The following is a 13,125-nucleotide window of genomic DNA, read 5'->3' as shown; positions in this document are numbered from 1 at the left end:
ACCTATCCACTGCTTTTGACACTGTTGATCACCACCTGCACTTTGATCTACTGTCCTTACTTGGATTTTAGGACTCTGTCTTGGTTTTCTTCCTATCTCTCCCATGGCACTTTTAGTGTATGCTTTGGTGGATCCTCCTCCATTGGTATCCCAGTATCAGTCACTGTTTTGAGACCTCCTCTATTCTTTCTCTATACTTGTTCCCTTGGTGCTTTTTTTTTTGTTACATTTGTACCCCGCGCTTTCCCACTCATGGCAGGCTCAATGCAGCTTACATATTATATACAGGTACTTATTTGTACCTGGGGCAATGGAGGGTTAAGTGACTTGCCCAGAGTCACAAGGAGCTGCCTGTGCCTGAAGTGGGAATCGAACTCAGTTCCCCAGTTCCCCACGACCAAAGTCCACCACCCTAACCACTAGGCCACTCCTCCACTTTGATCTCCTTTCATGGTTTTCGGTATCATCTTTATACTGATGATTCCCAAATCTTCATCTCTACACCAGAAATCCAGGCTCAAGTCTTAGCATGCTTGTCTGACACTGCTACCTGGATGTCCCATTGCCATTTGAAGCCGAACATGGCCAAGACAAAGCTTCTTATCTTTCTCCCTAAACCCAGGAAAGCTAGACTGCCCCAACTTGACATTTCATTCTTTAGATTGTAAGCTCCTTTGAGCAGGGACCGTCCTTCTCCCTAAACCCACCTCTCCTCTTCCCCATTCTCTGTTTCTGTGGTAAAACTTTCATTCTCCCTGTCTCCTCTGCTTGCAACCTTGGGATCATCTTTGTCTCCTCTCTTTACATATATGAAATAGACTGTTAGAACCTGTTGTTTCTTTCTCTATAACATCACTAAAATGCATCCTTTCCTTTCTGAATACACTATTAAAACCCTTATCCACACTCTCATTATCTCCCACTTAACCCCTCTCTTCATTAGCTCTATCTTTTTTACACACAGTTCAAAATACTCTTAGAGGGGGATGATCAGAAGCAAACGCCAGCGCTAGAGGCTGTTAGCGCCATACTAGCACCGGCGTTTGCTACCGCCCCATGATCAGAGCCCTCGAGCGCGTGAAACCCCCTCCAGCGACAGGGGGGCTGGAGGTCCGCTGGACCGCCGGTCCCCCCCTGACGACCCCCCCCCCAGATTCAGGGAGGACTGGAGATCCAGTGGGTCTCCAGCCCCCCTAGTCCCACAGCGAAGGGTCCCTGGTGGTCTAGTCCCCCTTACCCCCCTACCTTGTGGGTTGGAGCAGAGAGGGTAGCCTGCCTCCTTCCTCTTCCTGCGACGCTGCAAAATGGCGGTGCCAAGACCTGCCCAGTGTATCCTGGGATGCGCTGGGTGGGGCTATACACAATATAATGGAATTTTGCAGCGTCGCAGGAAGAGGAGGGAGGCAGGCTACCCTCCCTGCTCCAACCCACAACGTAGGGAGTAAGGGGACTGGACCACCAGGGCCCCTTCGCTGTGGGACTAGGGGGGGCTGGAGACCCACTGGATCTCCAGTCCTCCCTGAACCTGGGGGGGATCATCAGGGGAGGACCGGCGGTCCAGCGGACCTCCAGTCCCCCTGTCGCTGGGCGGGGGGGGGGGGGGGTTGGTTGGTTGATCGCCCACTAGGCCACCAGGGACTGTTTGTTGAGGGGAGTTAGTGGGGGCTGGAGACCCACCAGGGCAGGGGTAATTGGGGCCTGGTGGTCCCATGGACCTCCAGCCCCTGTGTTTGACAGGTTTGGGCATTTGACAGCCCAGACCTGTCAAACAAGTGCGGGAGGATTGTGCTGAGTGCATGCTCAGGCACAATTCTCCCACATTTCTACCCCATGATCAGAGATAATTGCGTGCTTAAATTTGCATGCAATTATCTCTGATCATCGGTAAAGCCCCGTGCTATTCCAGCGCTATTTTAGAGCGCTGTTTGGAACAGCGCAGGGCTTTTGATCATCTGCTAGTTACTGACTTAGAAGTCCATTCATTCTGCAGCTCCTCAGTATCTCTCCACTCATCAGGAAAATAACCATTATCTGTGCCCTTTTCCTCCACTGCCAACTCCCGACTTCATTCCTTCCATTTTGTTGTACTGAACACATGAATAGATTGTAAATTCTATCAAGCAGGGCCTGGCTCTTTTGTGTTTGTGTACAACCCTGCATACCTCTAGCAGAGCTATAGAAATTATAAGTAGTAGTAACAGTAGTAGCAGCAGCAGCAGAAGATAATTTTCTTTTCACAGAATTCTGTTCTAGAATTTCTAATTGTTAATATCTATTGCAGGAGCCAATCAGAACACTGGATTCATCTCTAGGCATCCAATGAAGTTCACAAATTAGCAATATTTTTCTTGCAGATTATTTAGGATTAAGGGCTTGAATCTCAAGTACTTAAACCTACACTAAACCATTGGGGCCCTTGGGCAGCTGTTCAAAGCTGCTAATGCAGGCACCTACTCCACTGAAAATTAAGCCCCTCCCCCCACATACATACACAATGATCCTCAAATACCTATTCTATCAATGATTTTCCAGTAATAAGCTTCCTGACAGAAGCCAGTGAGACCACTAAATTCTACTGAGTTTATCATTTCTTAAAACATTCACAGATATGCTATTTGTTTTAAACTGACTGTGTACTCTGCACACTGGTCTCAGGAAGAAAACACCTCTATACCCAAGTCCCTAAGGGAGGCAATTAGCTGACCAAACTCTGCCCTACACAACTTTTATTTTAAGATGAAATGGTGCCTGTTCAATATAATGTAAATGATTTAAAGGGTGTTTCTCATTTAGTAAATGATAGATGCTAGTGGACAACCAGCGTTGTTTGCTTTAATAAAAAGTCGCACAAAGAACTGACTGCTGAAGCAACTTAGGATGTGTGTGGGAGGAAATCGTTTGTTAGAATTTCTTTTGACGTGTTGATCACCTAATTTCATAAAATTTAATGTACTAAACCCTGCCAGTGACAGCACTGCAAACCATAAAGGATTTAAACCAGTGGTTACAACAATACAACTCCCTAAGCCTCTCTCTGATTAAGTTGCAGGTTTGCCTGGATTTTTTTTAGCAGGTCTGGCATTCACGCTTATGGTACTGGGAGCAGGGGAGAGGGGTGTTTATTTAATGTGTATGGTCTGGTTCCTCTCCCTACTATGGCTTTGGTTTCCAGCTCATTTGAAACCTAACCCTGTTGGATAGATCTGTCTAGCAGACTAATTGGCAATGTGCATAACCTTCTTCTGCCCAACAGTTTGTATCCGGCTTTGCCTCATGCTATCACTCATATCTAGTATCTGGGAACAGAGGAAAAAATACTGGCAAAGTGTCAATCAAAATGAGCTAAGTTCCATTACAGAACATTCAGCAGCCATCTTTCAAAGCAGAAAGAAAAAAAAATCTGTTTTTTTTTTAATTTTTCTAATTTTTCTATGGATATTTTGAGAAGCTGCTGGGTGCTCCCTGATTTAAACTTTTCTTTGAAGGGGGGGGGGGGGTGTTTTTATTAAACTATCTCAAGCACTCTAAGTTGTGATGTCTCAGACATAGTTTGCCTCACAAATTTCTGTCTTTGGCAAAAATGGGGTTTCACAGCTTTCAAATGCTATATATACTGTACATGTGCCTGCACGCAAACTCAGAAGCATAGATGCTCAAATATTTTAATACTATGAAATGCCTGTGTCCTACCAGGAATGCTTATAAATCTAATATTCCCATTCTAGTACAAGCCTAAAAACTTCATTCAGTATACATTATAGTTACATGAATGTACTAATTAACTTTGATACCTTGTAGCATTTTTATCATCTCAGAAGAGCTATTTTTGCTTTTGGTGTTTAAACACCACAAATGACTAAAACAACATTTTTTAAAATCAAAATAAAATATTTGGTATCACTTTTTAGAAAACATAAACATAGCATAAATGAAATAACAGATTGTGTGATCAAGAAACACAATACACCTGAGGCATGAACAGATATAATTCTTTTTCCCTTCATTAACATACGCCCTGTCATGAGTTTCTCTCTGCAGGTTATTTTTTCCATATGGTAAAACAGGAAGACATACATTTCATCTCTAATGAGCACAGCCTTACAAGCAAAAAGATCAGGACACGTGGTTTGAGCAGCAGACTCTATAGGTACCCACATTTCACTGGAATCAGACAAAAGCAGTAAAATGTTATCCATGAACAAAAACTGTTTAGCCTTGTTATCGCCATCAAAACTTGTGCTTCCATTTTACAATTATCAACTCTATAAAGTAAAGCATTGTGGACATTGGTAAAGGACAGGTCAGATTGGCCCTAAACATCCTGAAGCTCATCATACAGATAAGGGGTTGTGCCATGTCATTGATGTGATGGTATGGGTTTTCCTTTAAGAAGATGCTGCCATTTTGGAAGCCACATATGTACAGTAACGTGATGCAGTGGTTGCCATGGTAAGTACACGTATACGAGGACAAACAGGAGGACAAATCCCACACATGGACAACCAGCCTGCTACCTCTTCCTCTCCCCCTCCCCCCCAATAAAATGGCATATTCCTCAAACATGCATGGGTTTTTTTCATACTCGAAACTCACGGTTATATTTCTGCTAGGAAAATAACCTGGGTTACGTCTTAGTCGATTTTGAGCTAAATGCATTAATGCCTTCTGACAACTGTTTCGCTTGTCATGCTGATCAACTTTGGAACACAATTAAATCCCCAACGGGGCAGGACTGATGAAAAGGAAGGACTTGTGTCTTTCAGAATTGGACAGAACTATTACTCTCTGGTTTCAAGGGAGGAAACATTGACAATCTTAACAACCATTCTCTGAAACATGGGCTACATAGAGCATACCTAAAATGCATTTACAATTAATAAATCCACCCCCCCCCCCCTTGCCATGATAGGTTACAGATACAAATATGAATACCATGAACATCATTTCCTTCCTATTTTAAGAAATCATTAAGGCAAGACAATGTTCAGTTGCCAAGTTATATCATGCACTGACCTGGCAAAAGGAACCTGATTTTAAAAACCAGGATGCCTCAGAATAGGAGAAGGGATTTCCAGGCCTATTACAGTGAAAAGAAAAAAAGAGGTTGGGGCTTTACAGCTATATTACACTCTTTCTTTGAAGTATAGAGGAATCATATTCAATTATGCTACTTAACATGCTTGGGAACCCTTGATCTTTCTACCAAGACTGAAACTTTAGCTCATGTTATGTTGGGGAGACAGGGACGGCCGGCCGGAGTGAAGCAATCAAGCGCCAAACACCATTTCTTATCATAAATGGTATTATAAAGAGCTCCATATTGTGTACATTTGAACACACTGCAGTCACATGCAATAGAAGTGAAATCGGATATCAAATGCAACAGCTACAACGTCAAACATCAAGCTTTATTTCAGAAATTCTTTTCATCACCAACGAAATGTTAAATGTGCTTTCAGGGGAAACAAATCCTTGGAAAGCCGTCTTAGATGCTCGTTTCCACCAAATAATTACACATAATTAGATGTTATTTTTTAAACCCCTGCGGTAGCAAATTAAGGTATTAAAAAGATTTCTATATGTACAAATTGTCAGGCACACACCACTGTGATCCGCTTTGCATCCTTTTCTACCGGGGTGCTTTTTGATTTAGAAATCCACTTGAGGAAATCCTCCTCCCCACCCCCCTCCTTTTGATTCAAACCTAAAAATCCTTTTGCCATATACTGACACAGGACGAGCTATGGAAAACAGGCTGACTATACTCTGCCAGAAACGATCGGGGACTTCATTCTAATATTAAAGAGAATTCGCCTCTTAGCATTGTAAAAAGTCGTTCTTAATCGTCAGTAGATGCCATTATTCTTGCTTTTTGCAAGACGTGAATGTACTCTGCCATCCTTCCAGAAAATCTACATAGCAAGCACTGGGAGGACAGTGAGCGCATCTGCCGGTTCAGTAATGCCGAGGAAGCACACAGACACCTGCAAACCACTGGATGGCCAACCTTTCTGAGCCTGAAATTCAAACCAAGATTGTTGGCAACCCTTTAGCTGCCACTGGGAGCTGCGATCTCCGAAAAAAAAAAAAATGCCTGACACCGACAGAGCCGTGTATCTGATGGGCAAATATGAGGCAAGGAAAGAGCAAGCCTTTCTCCCCTCCCCCAGTCTGCAAGGGGACGACAGAGTGGGGCTGAGCTAGTGGAGCAAGGAGGGATGACCCATCGGCTGCCCACTACTAAACTGTGCAGCCTGAATCCTCAGATGGGAGTTCTCTTCGCTGCAGCCACTTTAAAAACACGATCGCTCTCTGCCCTGTACGTTTTCCTAACACTGGTCCCCTCAGCATTCGTTCGCATTCCTTTCCATTCTCATGCAGACCCCGGCAGATAATGACATGATTATTTCACACACAAGCAAGAAGAGCCCGGCTCTTCTTTCTTTTCCTATCAAAGGTATGAAGCTACTGTAGGGCACCTAGAAAACGACAGTGTCACTTAATTACAGACTAACCTTGGCTTAAGTGCAGGTGAGGAGCAGCATACTCACACTGGGAGGTGGGGTACATGTCCATCCGTCTTCACCTGCAAGGCAAGAGATATGTGACTGCTATCCCTAAGGTTGCGGGAGATTCTTTCAGCAAGCTGTACTAGACCATGCCCTCGGTACAGTGCTCTTCAGGTATACAGCTGGATATTCCCCATGAGGCTGAAGCGTGCCTGACGAAAAAGGAGCTGAATGATGCACCGTATCAAGCAAAGTCTGCCTCGAATCCTCATCAATAGATCCTCAGCAGCCAAAGAGAATAAAACAGACCAGATTCCCTCAGCATCCGTTCAAGGAAGAATAGAAAAGTTGGCCCCGGAGAAGCAGAGAGACATGCTTTATTCTGCTGTCAAATTCCTGATGAAATAAGAATGAGAAAATGGAGTGCAAGAGGAAGATGAAATAACTGAAGCTGGTTTATCTACAGCGAGCCTTCCCCCTTGCATAGGGGTGTATCTTTGCATGACAAACGCTTCGGGGGCGTGGCTAGGCTGAGGCTCGTGCCCTGACTCTATTGGCCAATGCTCAGATTCCCCGGTAGTTGCTCCCTGCTCCTGCTCCCTCTTCTAGGCAGTGTTCAGGGTGCAGGAAGTGAAGAGGCTGGGAAGGGAGCTGAACCAGGTGAATACTTGAAAGGCAGAGGTGCCACATTACTCAGATCTTTTGAACAGTCCTGGTTTTGAATTTACATCCCAAAGCAGTGTGGGGGATTTAATAATATAAGCATAGTCATAGTGGATCAGACCAATGGGCCATCTAGTCCAGTATCTTCCTGCTTCCAGCAGTGGCCAATCCAAGTCACAAATACCTGGCAGAAACCCAATTTGTAGCACCATTCCATGCTACAAATCCCAAGGCAAGCAGTTGCTTCCCCCATGCCCATCTCAATAATAGACTATGGACTTTTCTTCCAGGAACTTGTCTAAACCTTTTTTCAACCCAGATACCCTAACCCAAGTTACCACATCCTCCGGCAACAGTTCCAGAACTTAACCGTTCTTTGAGTGAAAAAAATATTTCCTCCTACTTGTTTTAAAAGTATTTCCTGGTAATTTCATTGACTGTCCCCTGGTCTTTGTACTTTTCGAATGACTGAAAAATTGATTCACCTCCAACTGTTCCACACCACTCAGAATAATTATGTAGACCTCAATCATATCCCCGCCTCAGCCGTCTCTTTTCCAAGCTGAAGAGCCCTAACCTCTTTAACCGTTCCTCGAATGTGAGCAGTTCCATCCCCTCTATCATTTTGGTCGCTCTTCTTTGAACCTTTTCTAATTCCGCTATATCTTTTTTGAGGTACGGCGATCAGAACTGAACAAAATACTCAAGTTGAGGTTGCATCACAGGACAATACAGAGGCATTATAATATTTTTGGTATTATTTTGCATCCCTCTCCTAATAATTCCTAGCATCCTATTTGCTTTCTTGGCCACCTCCGCCGAAGAAGAATTCAGTGTATTGTCTTCAATGACACCCAGGTTGTCTACAATGATACTCAGGTCTTTTTCTTGAGTGCTGACTTCTAAAGTGGATCCTAGCATTAGATAACTATGATTTGGATTATTCATCACTTTGCATTTCTCTACATTAAATTTCATCTGTCATTTGGATGCCCAGTCTTCCAGTTTCCTAAGGGCTTCCTGTAATTTTTCACAATCTGCATGCAATTTGACAACTTTGAATAGTTTCATGTCATCTGCAAATTGAATCACCTCACTCGTCATTCCGATTTCCAGATCACTTATAAATATGTTAAATAGCACCGGTCCCAGTACAGATCCCTGTGGCACTCCACTATTCACCCTCCTCCATTGAGAAAAATGGCCATTTATCCCTACCCTCTGTATTTTGTTCAATAACCAGAAGGACATTGCCTCCTGTCCTATGACTCCTTAATTTTCTAAGAAGTCTCTCATGAGGTACTTTGTCAAAAGGTTTCTGAATAATCTAGATACACTACATCAATTGGCTCAACATGTTTATTCACACCTTCGAAGAAATTAAGCAAATTGGTGAGGCTAGACTTCCCTTGGCTGAACCGATGGTGACTCTGTCCCACTAACCCATGTTTGTCTACATGTTCTGTAATTTTATTCTTTATAATAGTTTCTACTATTTTGCCTGGCACTGAAGTCAGGCTTACCGGTCTGTAATTTCCCAGATCACACCTGGAACCCTTTTTAAAAATCAGCCACCCTCCGGTCTTCTGGTACTATGGATGATTTTAATGACAGGTTACAGATCACCATCAGCAGATCAGCAATTTAATGTCTGAGTTCTTTCAATACCCGGAGGTGTATACCATCTAGTCCAGGTGATTTATCAGTTTTAACTTGTCAGTTTAGCTCAGTACATCTTCCAGGTTCACTAAGATTTCTTTCAGTTCCTCTGCATCATCACCCCCAGTGGTGTAGCTATGGGTGGGCATAGGCTTACCCATTCTTGGCTCAGGCCCACCTAGCGGCGGCACCCCACATTAACATTTCTCCTCCGCAGCATACCGGCATCTGTCTGCCTGTCGCTGAACCCCATCCCTCTCTGGTGTACCTTACAGGTATCCCTGGTGCCTGTAGTGATTTAATTATTGCTGCCTTAACCGGCCCTGCAGGCTTCCATTGGCTGGTTCCTGCCCTCGCTTTCATCATTTCCTGTCTGGTGGGACCCAGCCAATGGAAGCCTGCAGGCCGGCACAAGCAGCAATAATTGAATCACTGCAGGTGCCAGGGACACCTGTAAAGTACAACAGGGAGGGAGAGATCAGGTTCAGTGATGGGTGGGCACATGCCAGGACACCACAGAGGAGGAGGAGAGATAGTATCGGATAGGTGAAAAAATCTATTATTTTGTTTTATATCTCGGAGGGTGGGGGATATGGAGTGCCATGCTGTGGAAGGGCCCATCTAAGTCAGCTGTGGGCCCATCCAAAATACTGGGTCTGGCTATGCCACTAATCACCCCTGAATAAAAAAAAACCCAATTTACACAATTTAAAAATAAACCAAACAAAATTTTGGGTTAAAAAACCCCTTACCTTGTCCCCGATTTTCTCCTTACATGATGACCACCATCAGTTCCGGTCCCGCTGGTCTTCCTAAAATAACGGAGCCCAAAAAACAAACGGCCACAAAAACTGCCATTTCTTTGGAACTCCGGGCCTAAAATTTAGGCCCAGGCTTCAATGAGGCCTACCGGAGTTTACAGTTTTGAGCGCTGCCTTGCATGCTGCGTGCGCGCTCTTCCCCGCGATGTCCTCCTCACCGCTCCCGAAAGAGAAGGCTGCCTACCGGCCCCTTTTACTTGCCCGGATCCTGGCTTCCTTCATCTTCAGCATCCCTGCGCGATCGCGGCAGACGCCAAAACTCCGAGCTTCCTCACCGGAACGCCTGAAGCTTCCCGGTGCCACTCCATCGACCTCCTCTACCTACTACGTCGATGCCCACCCGTCCCCGGGCCATCGAAAATTGCAGTGCTGCCTCCAACAGCATCTCCCCAGGTCCTGCAGTGCCCCAGGCCTCCCCGGACCACATCCCACCGCCCCAAAGATGTCCAACGGCCCCAGATTGGTCCAGATTTCCCCATCACACCTGGAGACGTGCCCAACCAACCCCAGGCTACCCCAAACAATACAACCCACTTCTGCAGCGCTACCTTCCCCCGCGGCCCCCTCCGGCCAGCCTAAAACGGCCTGAAGATCCCCCTGGAAGCCTGCATCATCAGGATGACCTCCCCTGCACAGCTCGTCTTGTCTCTCCTTCCTCCCGGAACCCTCCAAAACCCCCCCCCCCCCCCCAAGTAAGAAAAAAAATTACTTTATTATTTTTATTCACTCGGTTACATTACTCCAACTCTCCCATCTTATTTTTAAGGCTTCTAGCATTTGTACATTGACACTAATTGTCTTTTTTCCTTTTATCTATAGGCTGCTTTGAAGTTAATGGGGATAATTTGCATCCTTTACTCTGTTCTCCCATTGAACACTCCTGAGTTTCTTTCACCATTATTGAAACCTCTGTATCAAGATTCCCTAAAGATCCTGTTTCAATAATATCCTTCAAGGACACTCCACAATGAACCATATACTCCTGGGCAACTGTGCCCCCCCCCCCCCCCCCCCACGCTCATAGTTTAAAAACTGCTCTGTCTCTTTTTAAATGCCTGATCCTGCCACTGAAATCAGTGCTACAAGTCCCATGATGCAACAAGATGGGGTGGTCAGAAATCCAGGACTATCCCAAAATCTCCAGCCCGCGACTGGGAAACTTAGTATCGCTGGAAAGTGGATAGTACAAAAAGGATGAACACTGGGTGAGGGAAGGTGAGGAAATAGAGGAAGATTGGGTGCTTAAAAAGGCGGTGAACAATTATCTCAAAGTGGCTCTTCTATTAATTTGCAATCTGTCCCTAACAAGAACCTTATTTTGACTACTGTCTAAGGGACAGATTGCAAATTTCTGATGATAGGTTTTATGATGTAATGTTTGTACAGTGTTATTTCATTATGTATGTAAATTTGTTCTCTGCTTGGGATGACACAATAATGCAGGCTACAAATAAATTTTATTATGATGATGATGATTATTAAATTACGCAATTTTTTTGGAAAAGTAAAGCTTGGTATCTGTAGAACCCCCATGGTAATTGTAGGAGGCATAAGCTCTAGCATTCAATTGTGTGGCCGCTGGGTGATATACGCTAACAGCACAGCCAATAATGCAGAAAACAGTTAATAGTGATATGCATTCGTTATCATGCATTCAGTTCATTAGAGCACCCTAAATATTTAGTGCATGCTAACTGAATTTAACCTACAAAGTTACTAAAATTTTCTAATGTGTGGAAACTGTTTTTAAACAAATACCATGAAAATAATGGCTAAAAATCAAGCGAAAAGTCCAATAATATGACCCAACAATTAACCAAAAGTTTTCCATTCAAATGCCTAACAGTTAATTTCACCTTTGAAGGTACAGTTAGCAATTTCCATATTATCTGACATGTTAGCAGTTAATGCACATTAAGGCCTTTGGCGCACCCCTCTGCCTTCCAACACACATTACCATGAAATCTCATGGCAGGCGTTTAGGGGCTGATGCAGAAAGATACCATGAAGTTAATGGCATGCTTACTACAGGTTTAACATAAAGGCACCGACCAAGCAATGCAGAAAGAGTTTGAGCATGGGTGTTAACTCTTGTAGAAACTATGATTGCACACTGCATTAAAATTTATAGTAATGTGTCATCCAGGTTTCCAGGTTTATTAATCATTTGATATACTGCCCTTAGGTAAAGCCATCAGCGTGGTTTCCAAAACATCAGCTAAAATAGAGTCATAAAGAGCAAACAAGTAGGAAAGGAACTACAATGTTTAAATAAAAGTGAGAAAAGGGGAGATATACTGTTGCCGTTTCTGCAAAACTGACATTTATGGCAGTGTGCCATCATTATCACTTGCTGACAATGATATGAAGGCAGAGCTAAGATACCCTATACATCTCACTACCAGTTCTGCAGCCATGCAGGAAAAAAAGAATTTTTTGATGTGTGCACTATGCGCTAAACTTTGCACCAGGTCCAGTGCAGCGTAGAAGGGTTGGTTGAGAGGAATGGGTGTTTAGGGGCACCCCCCTATCTCCCCTCAATCTAACCACTCAACTTCAGAAAGCTTTCTGCGATGGTCCCTGGTAGTCTAATGGCCCCCTCCCACCTCTCCCCCGTCCTCAAAATACAAAATAAAATTCCCTGATAGTTTAGTGGCCCCCTCCCTCCCCAACCTAACCTCTGAAAAAATATCTCCAGTGTCTAGCTCCACCTCTGATATGACTGACCCCCCTCTGCCCCAACCTAACCCTGAAAAAACATCCCTATTGTCTAGTGATACCCCACTCTCTCACCTACCCCCACCCCACCCGACTTAAGCAAAACATCCCTGGTATCTTGTGAGATCCCACCTGACCCCTTACCTGGGCTCTCACTCCCCCACCCCCCCCAGATCTGGTACCTTAAATGAGGCAAGAATAGTGCCCACTTGCTCCTACCTCTAGTGCTGTCATCTTCAAAAATAGCAGCACCTAGCCCTATGTGGACCATCATGGGATGCATCTAGTAGGGTCAGTCTGCCATGTAAAGGAGACACCCATTCCTTTCAACCAACCCTTCTACACTGCCCCAGTTCTGGTGCAAAGTTTCCAGATTGTTTTCCTTAATGGCTACAGAATTGTTAATGATCTAATTACCATACATTTTAATGCAATATGCAGTTATGGTTTCCACATGAGTTAAACCCATGCTGAAACCCTTTCTGCATTGCTTCATCAGTAACTTGCAAGTTAGCTGTCTGCCTCTTTGACTACTTTCAGCATGCTAAAACCTATATTAAATACTCCATGGTACGTTTACTGATTGATGTTTACTGCACGGTGCAAACTGAATTTATTCAGAAGGCAGCAGGAAAAGTTCAGTTGTGGGATAGCAACTTATTAGTAGCAGTAATCTCCTTAATGCCACCAAGAGATATAATATATATGACTAAAAGCGCATAATCATCAAAATGGGATGGGCTGGCCATTTGGGG

At 44.2% G+C, this 13,125-nt stretch overlaps 1 protein-coding gene across 1 annotated transcript in view; it reads right to left on the bottom strand.

Moving 5' to 3' along the window:
- The window catches only part of LRRC7 (leucine rich repeat containing 7), a 593,735-nt gene extending 586,913 nt beyond the window's left edge, over nucleotides 1–6,822 (bottom strand). The window contains exon 1 of the mRNA XM_030207242.1: nucleotides 6,552–6,822. The gene's annotated coding sequence lies outside the window, so the exon portion shown is untranslated. The remainder of the gene's footprint in view (nucleotides 1–6,551) is intronic.
- Between the last annotated feature and the right edge of the window lie 6,303 nt (nucleotides 6,823–13,125).

The sequence above is a fragment of the Microcaecilia unicolor genome, chromosome 6, assembly GCF_901765095.1.
Source record: "Microcaecilia unicolor chromosome 6, aMicUni1.1, whole genome shotgun sequence".
Classification (NCBI taxonomy): Eukaryota; Metazoa; Chordata; class Amphibia; order Gymnophiona; family Siphonopidae; genus Microcaecilia; species Microcaecilia unicolor.
The sequence above is the reverse complement of the archived record's forward strand: the minus strand, read 5'-3'. Positions and strand labels throughout refer to the sequence as shown.